The following is a 12,753-nucleotide window of genomic DNA, read 5'->3' on the forward strand; positions in this document are numbered from 1 at the left end:
TGTTCCGAAACCCAATGGGACAATTAGGTTCTGCAATGACTTTAGGCACCTAAACAGTATGTCGCAGTTTGATGCCTATCTGATGCCATGTGTGGATGAACTGGTGGAAAATCTTGCTGGTAGCAACTATTTGACAACTCTTGATCTAACAAAGAGTTATTGGCAAGTTCCCCTGACTTCCACGGCCAAGCCAAAGACTGCATTTTCCACCCCTGATGGTCTATATTAATATAAAGTCCTACCCTTTGGGTTGCATGGGGCACCTGCCACCTTCCAAAGGGCCATGAATAAACTGCTACGACCTCACACAGCTTATGCAGCCACTTACTTGGACAATATAGTGATTTATACCCCAGACTAGGGATCACTTTTAGCCAAAGTTGAGGCGGTCTTAGCTTCATTAAGGTCAGCAGGTTTAACAGCTAACCCAGAGAAATGTGCCTTAGCCATGAGAAGCCAAATATTTGGGGTACGTTGTTGGTCGAGGGCGTGTAAAACCCCAGCTAGACAAAGTGGAGGCAGTCAAAAATTGGGCAAGACCAGAAAAAAAGTCGCAGTTAAGAACCTTTGTAGGCTTAGTAGGTTACTACAGGCGGTTTGTAAGCCACTTCGCCCCTAGAGCTGCTACACTTACGGACATGTTAAAAAAAAGTTGTCCAGATAGATTAACCTGGTCTGACTCTGTAGAAACCGCCTGGTCTGATCTTCCGTTAGCTCTTTGTTCCTCTCCAGTTCTACAAGCACCGGTTTACCCAGAGGTTCTTCCTCCAAACTGATGCTTCTGGTGTTGGCTTAGGTGCAGTCTTGTCACAGAAGAATGGAGTAGAAAATCCTGTCCTGTACCTTAGTCGTAAGTTGCTTCCGAGGGAACAAAAATATGCCACTGTGGAGAAAGAATGTCTCGCCATAAAATGGGCTACAGAAGCTCTGCACTATTATTTCCTAGGCAGAGAGTTCACCTTAATAACAGATCATGCACCATTGAGATGGATGCAGAACAACCGGGAGGTAAATGCCAAGGTAACCCGTTGGTTCTTGGCACTGCAACCTTTCAAGTTCTCAGTAGAACATAGACCTGGGATTCTGTACAAAAATGCAGATGCATTGTCACGAAAATATGCGCTCCTCGCGAAGTCCGCGTCCCCCTACTTCGAGACGCTAGGGGGAGGGATATGTAACAAAGGGAGCCATTTATCTGACAAGATGCAGAGAAAGCATACAGAGTAAGACATTGGCGCAGTTATGCACCTAGATTGAGGTTAAACCAGGTAAAAACTTATGTGTAGTTTAAAGTTTGGTTAACTTACATGATTTGAAAGCTCCTTCCTCTCAGTAGACAGGGTGTGTCTGTTAGTGCAAACAGAGCCAGTGATGGGCGTTTCCTCTTAAAGGGAAGGTGGGTGTGTCACCTGCCAATCAAGCTAAGGCTGGGGGTGGAGTATCATGTATAAAAGCTTGCTTGTGTCATTTGTTCACCGAGACCAACGCTGGGGAAGCTGGCTGGTCTTGAGAGAGCTGGTCTATGTCTAGCTAGCGTTTAGGGCAGGCCTGTCCAACCTGCGGCCCTCCAGGTGTTGTGAAACTACAAGCTCCAGCATGCTTTGCCAGTAGACACCCTGTTGATAGCTGGAAGGGCATGCTGGGACTTGTAGTTTCACAACATCTGGAGGGCCGCAGGTTGGACAGGCCTGGTTTAGGGTCTCCATAATTGGTGTGAAATTCATACGGTGTCAAATACATTTTAACCATCCCGTGAATAAAGCTGCATAAAAAGAAGTTGTTCACGTGTGCTTTAGCAGTAGCGGGCTCTTTCCACAGTAAACAAACTCATCGCATCTCCAACATTGGCCGTGACGTATACATTACTTAGCTTAACGTAAATTGCTTGGGATCCGTTGCTTGTTCTTCTACGTTGTCTAAAGGACTACAGGTGGGTGTGTTTTTCGACTTTGAGCTGCTTATTTCTATAGCGTAAGTGTAAAGAACCGCAGGTGGGTGTTTTTAGAGTTTTAGCTGCTTATTTCTACAGCGTAAGTGTCTGCAACTTAGAGTACGCTACGCAAATTACAATGCGGAAACATACGTACCTTGATGAATCAGGCCCTAGAACTTTACAATATATTGTTCCATTACCTATAATTGATGGTAATGTGGGTACTCAGGGTTATGTGGAGCAGCCAGATACTCCGGGCAATGTGGAGGAATTTGTTGCGGATGATGTGGGGTTTTTAGTGACATGCCTGAGTTTGGGGGAAAAAAATTGTTGCCCTCTGCTATATAAGGGGTATGTCCCGTCAAGGTGGTATGGAGAGTGTGGTTGAGGTTGTGCAGGCCCTTGCACTCTTGACAAAAGGCGATCAAGGAAAGCCATTTGGGATTCTCTATTTTTCCTGCGAATCCGCTCATGCATACCCATTATTTCATCAACATCATTTATTTATATAGCGCCAGCAGATTCCGTAGCAATTTACAATTATTTGCATAAGGAAAGAGTTTTGCAGCTCACACTCATTATCAAAGAAGCATTGGAGAAGTGCGTCTTTTTGCGCCTGCATAAGCATATCCATTCCCTTGAGCTGTTCAACCATTACTGTGGTCATGGCTTTTGCTGCTTGTTCCATCTTTGTGAGTCTCTTCTTCCGTTGGGGAACATTGTAAACTAGAAATGGGAAAAACAAACAAAACACATTAGGGCCACCAAGGAAGAATGAATGTTGTTGCAAAAAAAAAATAACTGTGTTGGAAGCGGATATGTGCTTGAGGCCTCCTCCCTCCTGCACACTAGATTCACACTACAACATATAGGTGTTGATGTTCTAATATGTATATACGTAAAGTTTTTTAATGTTAAACTCTTATTATTTTATCTACTTTTTTAATGTTAAATTTAATAAAACTTACTGTTGAAATATAACGGCTGGGTCTCAGTCGCTGTCGACGGTTGGGCCGCTAGAGATGGTTGTGTTGCTGGGGAAGGTGGTGTCGCTGAAGGTTATGACTCCGCAAATTTTTTACAGATGTATTCATGCAGTCTTTGTTCACAGCAAAATAGTCCAATTCACCTATTTCTTTCTGTGAATTATCACAAATCAGCAGTGAGGGCACACTTGATTGACTGCTGCCACTGTAAGCATCAGAACAGCTTGAGGAGAACAGTACTATATGATTTGCCAGGGCAGCGTTGCCGAACACCGTGTTACACTGCTCATAAAATCGCCATTCCATATGGCCAGCACCATTTTTTCTGCGGTTGTGGCTATGCACTTTTGAATATTAATTAGTGCCTTCAACTTCTTGACTACCTACTGCTGGCTGCGCTTGATCCCCCGGCTAGTCAAACTTTTTGCAATATTGAAGTACACTTTGGCATCCTTTACAGTTAGTTATTTGCTTCTGGATTTTCTCCTCTGATTGCAAGCAGCTCACAAACTTCTCCTCTCCAGCATTTAAAAGACATCATGTTCCAGCGTCCCTAATCGCCCCAATCAGCTCCTTTCTGTGAGACCCGGGTTTTGCACCATTCAGGCTCGGGAATTAGTCCTGGGTCTAATTCCCGAGTCATCAGACCCAGGTAGATGCAGGGACCCCTGTTCACACTGAGCCATGACCCGGGTCATCGGGGCAAGCCCCGGCAATATCCCAGGTTTTTAGGGCATTGTGAACATGGTAATTGTCTACTTAGGCATTGTGGTCTGAGGTCTTTTCTTTTCCCTTGTTGCACCTAGTGGGGATAGCAGAGTTAACAATACTCCTTAGTCAAAAATTTCTCAAGGAAATAATAGACCTAGCAATAGGTGCAGGACAGGTAGAGTGGGAACTTGTTGGTAGGTAGCAATTGTATTTCCTTAGAAAAAGAATAGTTTGCAGGTAATAGAGTCCTGCAAACTCATGCTCATACGTTATAAACGTAGGGCATTTTTTATCACTAAGCTTTAGCTGCAATAAATTGCACAACTTTTATAATTTTTTTATAAACGTCCCACAATGCACACAGAAGTGTTTAGTAGCAATCATTTTAAGGCAGTTCTGTAACTCTAAGTAAATGACTCACATTGTATATCTGCAATTCTTGCCATTTTGTGCCATTTACAAATGTGAAAAGTAAGTTGTATGATACGTACATAAAAGACTGTGAGATGTGTGTGCTTATTTTACAAGCTGATAAAATGCGAGTTAATAAATACAAATGAGTCTCCCTTTAGCCACTTCAGTATTGTGAGGTATGCTTGCATGCACGCTGTGTGAGTGAAGTTTCAACATGTTGAATTTCACCGCACGACTAGACCACATCAAAAGAAACTCTGCTTCCTAAGTCGCTCACACTCGTGTTCTTATTAGCTCCTCCTCCAGTAAGGGCAAAGTGTAGACCGGGACGTAGCTACGTCTGTGACGTCATCTCTCTTCGCGTTGTAGAGCATGCACATTGTTGTATAGGTAAAGTTACACACATTTGAAGTTTTTTTTTTTCCTTCTAACCGAGCAGCCAAGACAGACGGGATTTGTAGTCTGTGGCATGCTCAGGGAGAGGTGTGCTTTCACCAATGGCCGGTACTTTGGACCTCGCAGAGCTACGATTAAGGTCAGAGGAAACCCAGCGAGGCCGATTGTGCCCGCATCATGTGACCCTGAAACGGGAATAGGCCAATTATATGCCATTGGAGTAGTTTAGTGCGATGAATAGGAGTGGGTAGTCAGCGTGTTTTGCAAATTTCACTTAACAGCTATATTGAAGATGCCAGTAAAAGATCGCCAGTCTTTGTCCTTTACTACCTTCCGTGTCACCCACTTCTGCCAGGTCACCTCTCATCCCTGGTGGCAGATCTCATGCCCGTATGCCATTCTGGCTTTATGGCGGTGTTACGATCACTTGAGCTTTGTTATACTTGCAATTTAGTATCAGATGTCCGGTTTCAACACATTCTCAGTTTGGGAATTTTTACAGGGAATGCGGGCCATGTAAAAGCATACTGATTAGTCAACACTTATAATATGCTTAGAAAATATTTTTTTTCATTAAATTTTCCTTCTGATATTACCATCTGCCTACCTAAATAACTGCAAGCGTCGATTGCTTCCATAAAGTTTTGTTTTTAAATACAACATGGCAACAAGCTGACGTTAAGTATAAATCTAATTTATTTTCTATTCCATTGTGTGTTGGAAACTTAATATTTTTCTGCTGTTTTTGTAATTACTTATTGAAATGGCTTTATTGGCCCCACATGGTTTTAAACACGAGTAGTTTGGAAGGTGTGGTCACATTATTTTTGGGTTTTTACTGGTCATCCCCTATTCTGTGCCATACATTCTTAGCCATGGTTTACCAGTGATGTTTTGAAGTCCTTTGCATAATGTGTCTTCCATGTATGGTATGACTTTAGGAAATCATGATACAATTGCAAGTTAGAACACCGCAAGTAAATGGCAACGGGTAAAGCCAAATCAACTTAATGATTCAATCTTGCATTAAATAGACATCTGAAAATATGAGCTCTATCTTTAACAAGTTAGCTGTAGCTATTGAGGTTCTATAAGCTTAATTATATTGCTGTTTATGTTGATGGTTGATGTAAAAAGTTAGTAGCAGGTTAGTTCTCATTTTTAAGCTAATCTAACTTGCAAAATAAGACACATCACATACTAGCATATTCTCATATGTATTGGTAGGGATTTATTGAAAAGTAAATTTGACTGGCTTTTCATGTCTATACTGCATCACTGATTTTGGAATTGGTGAAGTCCTTTCTACTAATTTTTATTGGAAAGCAAGTCCCCAAGTCAAACTTCAGTCAAAAAAAAATTAAAAATGTTGCTGGTAAGCAGTGGATATGGCATGTCGGCAGTAAACTTTCTACATACAAGTGCTATGTTTTGCCTTTTTAAGCAAACGGTAACCAAACTTGCGTGGAATTGATAACTATGCTCAAACCCAGAATTAATCACTCAACACTCTGCAGCAGGTTCCAGTGTTTGGATGGAGGTATTTTTGTAACAGAAATGTCCTCTGTGGATTAGTGATTCCATACTTGAGCAGGGATCTTGATATCATTGTTCAGCTCTTAGACCTTTATCGATCCCAATATGAGTACTGTTCTATAGATGGAGGGACCCCAGTTGTCTTGTCTGCAAAGGTGTTAGAAGGGAAAACTTTAACTTTTTACCGAAACTGAAGTGGAATGGCCCATTGACTAAATAATGACTTACTTTGATGATTCGAAATCAGTTTTTGAGATTTTTAGTGGTCCTTTATTGAGAAGGTGTTTGCCAGGTTAAGTGCATAGAAAGATGGGTAATTTTTAACCCCCCTCGGCACTCTAGCTTTTCTTGCCTTTGTGCTAAGCCTGCTTTAGCACTTCTGGGCTGTCACATTCCAACTTCAATATCAGTTATTTGTTTATGTATAATCACCAAATTATACTTTGGTTTTGGGGTCCCCCAGAAAATACTGTTTGCTCATAACTCTTAACACACACAAACAAATGATATTGCCACACTAAATCTATCAATGAATGTAATTGTTTTTATAGGCTCCCAGTGCTTAGTTATATAATATTGTTAATATCCTATCAATTTATTTTAAATATTTTTTTATGTAGTCACAGGGAGGTGCTACCACATGAAACAATATAAATTCACAAAGGCAGAAGAGAGCAAGAGCTGCATTGTGGTGCACAAACACTAAACAGTCTGAATTTTATTACATATAATCTACAATACCTTCAGAATTATTATGTATTAAAATATGGATTTATATTATCTCAAAGATCAGCAAATTTATTAAAATATGTAAAGTGTAGTTCGTTGTAATATGTCCTCAAGATAGAGATCATTGTTGGCTAATTATAGCTGTAATTGGATTCTTGTTAATTATTGAATAAAGAGATGTTGTGCTCTTGGATCATAGTTATTGGATAGTTGTGGATTTTTAGATTTGTTTTTATATTAGTGTTTACCAGATTAGTGCCAAATGATACAAAAAGTAACACTATCCTTTGCTGACCTAAACCGCATTGTAATCCTACATAGATCTTATACAGTTTGATTCATTTGCAACATGTAGATAAGTAGTCCTATTAATTTTTAACATATAAATTGAGGACATGAGATCCCCAGCGTGTAATCTACACATTACAAATGAATCAAACTATGTAATATCAGTGTAGGATTACAATGCAGTTTAGGTTCGTGAAGGATCGTTAGTATTATTGTTTGTATCATTTGGTGATTCGCTATCCGTGTAAGATAGCTTACTCCCTGAAATCTTAGGAGATATCTCTGTCATTGAACTTAGATTCCGACACAGAGTAAAAACATTTTAGCATAGAATTAGAATGTGACAGTCTGCGAGGAATAGTTCGTTGTGAGCGCAATCCACAGTTCCTCTGTTGGTGCTATACAATTTGTGATTCACTGTTGATCCAGTTTAATTCAGTACTAAATTGCTAAACACTAATCTAAAAATCCACAACTATCCAATCACTCCATGATCCAAGAGCATAACTAACATCTCTTTAATCAATAATTACCAAGAATCCAATTAGAGCTATAATTAGCCAACAGGGATCTCTATTGGGGACATATTACAACGTACTATTTAGGTAAATATTATAATAATGAGATTACTCCCAAAGTATGGTTTTTAACTCTATAAACTTTACATATTTTAATAAATTCACTTAAACACTATCTTCAATGAGATAATTCCATATTTTAATAAAGAGAAATAAAGTTGTGTTTTTCTAATTATATGCAATACAATTTAGACTTTTTTTTTTTTTTGAAAATTGTGAACAACACACTAAACAATTTGAAATGCCTGAATATAAACCCATTAAGAATTATCCTATTGGACACTTCTTTAGGAGGAACAGGTATTTAACACCTCCCCCTTCTGGCAATTGCTACAACTGCCGGCACATGTATGTGCTTAAACTTATCCCTGAAGGAGTCCCTAATCTACAGGGGTAAATGCTTTGGACTTTTGACTTTGAGATCTTGAAAGTTTGCCTTTACCGGATCTCAGCCCGGCAATACAGATACTGCTTTTATACAATCCGAAGCGCTACTGCAGAGCGCTCCACACTTCTACCAATTTCTGATCAGACAGCCCCCTTTTAGTTACAAGGACCAAATTTGTTTGTGAAAGCTCTGTGGTAAGTCTCTGCAGCCCTTTCAGGGAGGGAAGACAGAAGTTTTTCTGCAGAAGATCCAGAATCGCAACAAGGATATCTTTGGAGGCTGAACCACCGCAGGATACATGTGAATGTACCAGAAGGTACAGAAACACTATTTAAACTTTAGAACTGAATATTACTTTCATAACGTTGGAACTGTATTTATACACTAAACTGTATTGTAATTTGCATGAAAAACAATACAGGAGGACATAAGTTATACGAATACTAAAAGGATTATATCCGGACCACCATCTATTTACTTTATTGTTATTTTCTACTTTAATGAAGATTTTCTGTGCACACATACATTGTTTTTAATATTTTATTTGATAAGTGACATTTATATCTGTTGCATTAATACCATAGTTGTTTACTCTCCAGGAATGCCCGGGAGACACCCGAATTTCTGGGAGTCCTCCTGGACTCCCGGGAGGACAGTCCAACCTCCCAGCTTCCTACCTGTTTGCTAAGTTGAAGGAAGGGGGCGGGGCTTAGTGGCGCGATTATCACGTCATCGTGGCCCTGCCACCTACTTTTATAGGCCAAAAATGGCAATGACCGTTTGGGGAGTGGGGTCTAGGATGTGTTTCTCCTAGACCTGCCCCCCGGACCTCCCAGAAACAAAATTGCCAAAGTTGGCAAGTATGACTAGTACCGAGTAGGTGATTGTATACTATAGCTTCTATATGTGGCCTATTTTTGCGACCTTCCATCTATCTGAAATCTTTATTCACGTACTGTGCACCTAGGAGGCTTGAACCTATTACAGTTAACCTAAACGAGAGGACATTGGGATTCCTTTTCTTTATTTCACTTATCTTCCTTCAAATGGCAGCACAATACACCAACTTTTCACACTAAAGACAGCGCAGACAGTCATTGCATTTTCAAATTCAGACTGTTTAGCATCTGTGCACCACAATGTATCAATTGCTCCCTCTTCTGCCTTTGTGACCTCTTGACACAGCAAAGAAAATCTACCTAAAATGGTCAAAAAAGGTATTTATTTTTTTAGGTATTTTTTATTTTATTGAAATTGAAAACGCCATCAAATATCTTGTGGTTCTTGCTTTGGTATCAAATCACATTTCCAAAACAGCAAAAGCTGGGTTCTACAAATAGATTTTCATAATAAAATCTGCACTTGAAAATGATAGTTTAATTTATTTTGTTTTTGCTAGTTTGCATTATCTTGAAGTAATTGCTTAAAATGTGTAGTAACATTTAAAAAAAAAAAAAGACAGCCTGCCACATAAAATGAGCACCCCTAATTTTTTGTAGAAGTGAAGAAAGGTTAAACATGGCAATATGAGCCACCCCCTCCCGAGCTATGAACTTCTTAATGATTTCTGTCTGTAGTGTCAGGTGTCATCTGATATCTATACAATAGCTACTAAGGGGGGGAGGGAGGCATTGTTTAAAGAGATCTGGTAGATGTGGGCATTACAACATCCTTCCCTCATCTTGGGCTCCTTAATGTTATCTGAAGTTTAGGGTTATTATATGGTGATCACACTTAATGAGACAATAACTTCTCCTCTTTTTTTAAACAAGGGTGTAACTTAGTCTGTAAGTGCCAGTATGAGAAGATCAGACACTTTGTGGCCCCCCCCCATTCTTTGCACTACCGACTTCTTTTATTTCTTTTATTCTGTAGTGTAGGGCTGAGCATCGGCGCACTCAGTGATACATTACAATTGCACACTAGTATCGTGATGTCATCAATAGGTGTCTCTTCTCCCAGCTCCCATAAGCAGGAAATACTGGGGGAAGGGACTGGTAAGTATAGCTTTTACTTCATTGCACCGCATATTTGCTAAGAATAAGTGGTATTCATCCTTAAAACTTTAGAGGTATATGTTCAGGACGAGTATACTTCAATAAAAATACATCACTCACTACAATTTGAAGTGCATGAATAATAATAGGCTGCTGAAATTGGCCAAAACTCTCTTCCCTATTCAATCTATTGATGTGACAATATGTTTGATTCAACTAGTCTTTAAATTTATATTGCAAAGGCGATTTAAAATGAAATGCTCATATTTGTGAAGCTTAAGGGTAGTGTCACACTGTTGCCTTGTGTGTCTGGCTAGTGTAGAGACACAAAGGGGCATGTTCAATTGACGACGGGATCGCCGAAAATCCCGCGATCAAAAAATATTACCGTTAATACGGTAATATCTTGCTGGATTTCAGCTCGCAGCTCCCTGAGCTGAAATCCAGCGAGTAGATTACCGTATTAACGGTTTTCCCGCGCAGGATTACCGTAATAACGGTAATATTTTTTGAGCGCAGGATTTTTGGCGATCCCGCCGTCAATTGAATATGCCCCAAACTGCATGAACTTATCTATATGTGCAATGTTCATAGTGCTAATCATTGCCTGTATGACAGGAAGTCAGAATTGTAGGCTGTTCCATACACAGGGGAACAAAGCAACCATGTGTAACTAGGAATAAGACTTATACACTTCCCCTCAGATGGAATTCAGTTACAGTTAAAAAGTGTATTGCCGCAACAAAAACAATTCTGAAAGAAGTCTGGTGGGACCTCTAAGGATTTGATTCAGTGTAAATCTTTACAGCTGCAGCACTTTTTTTCTAAATATTACTGTGCATATTGTTTTTAAGTGTGCATAGCAGCCACTTGAGCTTGAATCACTTTTGTCTTTGTTTTCCTACACATGGGATATTTTGCCTAAAGCTGGGTACACACTACAGTTTGTTCAGCCGATTATCGGGCCAATGAAACGATAAACGACCGTTCGGCCTGATATCACATTAGCGTGCACGCTGCAATGATGAATGATTATCGTTCAAAAGCACATAATTTCTTTTGATTTTTAAACCAGACTAATAACGATGCATTTCCAATTCTGCAGTGTGTATGCATTCATGACCGGCAGTGTCCATAGATCTCTATGGAGTGTGCAACATTTTCAGCCGATGGTTATGGCAGATGAATAGCACAGATCTGAAGGTTAAGTGTGTACACATGAATCGGCATGCTGATCGGGACTTTTTCCTTTTTTTATCGTTTAGGTTATTGCATCTGGAGAAATATTGTACAGTGTGTACCCAGCCTAATAATACTGTTGGATAATTAGTGCTAACCCCACCTCTGTCTTGTGTAGCACAGTAAAAAGCTGGCTTTTGGTTCAACAAGTAAATTTATTTAGATAGTAAAATAGGTAAAAAAAAAAATAGTACTGCAATTTAACCTCCTAAAAGCTGTTTTAAACACAACCTAACCATTTTGATACCTTTCTTGACTGTTGGTTTTGTTTTAATCTTTTTTTCCTGTATTTCAGTTTCATGAACTGTATAGGTAAATGAGCACATGCTCATATTGGAGACTAACTGAATATGCCCTAACACACATAGCAGACCGTGGAAACTCATACAGGTTGGTGTCCATGTAAATGTGATGGGTTTCTAGGGCTTTGAATGGTTGGTACTTCTTTTTTAAAAAAAAAATGAGAACACATCTATTTAGATGAGCGTTTTCCTATAAGCAACTCTGTGCCAGGTTCCTATTTTCCCACATGTACTAGGAAGTGATTGGCAAAAATTAGCTTCTGTAATGTATTATCGAGAGGCTCAAATTCGATGTTTGTTAGTGTCTCAGGTCACAGCGCATAATAAATTTGAATCAGTTGCAATATCTCTTAATATTAGGGCCAATGAGCACAGAAAGCAGTGTAAAACAGTTCATGCTATGCATCAGGCTTTGAAACGTATCCATAATTCAAAAGCCAACTGTAACAATTAGGAGGTAGAATTTAGTTACTGCAGGGAGTGTAACAAGGCATGGTTGTATACAGAGATGCTGCTCAACTACAGCTAAATAAATATATATATATATATATATATATATATATATATATATTAATAAAATCTCCAGGTGGATGACCTCTGTGCTTTTAAAAATACAGTACAGCTCCCATATTAGCAGTATATAATTGTGCAGGCTAGCCCAGCTTAACCTTTCTGACTAAAACCATTTTGAAACCCAGCATATTAAAACAGACCTCTTTCTGGTGACTGTTCTATAAAACAGACCAATTTGTGGAAGAAAAAGAGCAGGCAAAATATAAAAAAGACAATTCCAGTTACTAGGCCATTCTACCCATCCTTCCTTCTGACTGAGGCTTTGAGAGAAACGGCTTGAGGGATTGAATGCCATAATGATTAATGAAAGGTTGCTGCAGAGGAGTGAAAGACAAACATTAGTCAATTATAAGTTGTTGGGTTTTTTGTATGTTGTTCCAAACTTAGGTGAAGGTAGTGAAGCAATTAAGTGAGAACAACTTCTGTTACAGATCATTTTATTGGAACAAGAATATCTTAAGAGCAAGATGTTGAGGATACGAGGGGCCCAAATAAACCTAGTTCTATGACTACTTTTTATTTTAAAGGAGGTTTTAACCATAATCTTTATTTTCTTCTTTTCTGTAATAACCATTTTTCTGCTTTGTTGTTCATGTTCTTAAATTAGAGATTTCATTCCTACAACTTGTTTCAAACTACCTTAGATGTGGCTTGCATACTGTATCTTGCGCCCAGAGATCACG

The 12,753-nt window shown here is 39.3% G+C and overlaps 1 protein-coding gene across 4 annotated transcripts in view; it reads left to right on the top strand.

Annotated features, from left to right (window-relative positions):
- The first annotated feature begins 4,415 nt into the window (after positions 1-4,415).
- The window catches only part of SLC39A10 (solute carrier family 39 member 10), a 70,017-nt gene continuing 61,679 nt past the window's right edge, over positions 4,416-12,753 (top strand). Inside the window, exons 1-2 of one of the 4 annotated variants that reach the window (XM_075179939.1) lie at positions 4,416-4,434; positions 11,491-11,585. The gene's annotated coding sequence lies outside the window, so the exon portion shown is untranslated. Of the gene's footprint in view, positions 4,435-4,455; positions 4,580-8,208; positions 8,276-11,490; positions 11,586-12,753 lie in introns of those variants that run through there. The other 3 variants (XM_075179938.1, XM_075179940.1, XM_075179941.1) reach the window with 3 other exon arrangements.

Source organism: Mixophyes fleayi, chromosome 7, assembly GCF_038048845.1.
Source record: "Mixophyes fleayi isolate aMixFle1 chromosome 7, aMixFle1.hap1, whole genome shotgun sequence".
NCBI lineage: Eukaryota > Metazoa > Chordata > Amphibia > Anura > Limnodynastidae > Mixophyes > Mixophyes fleayi.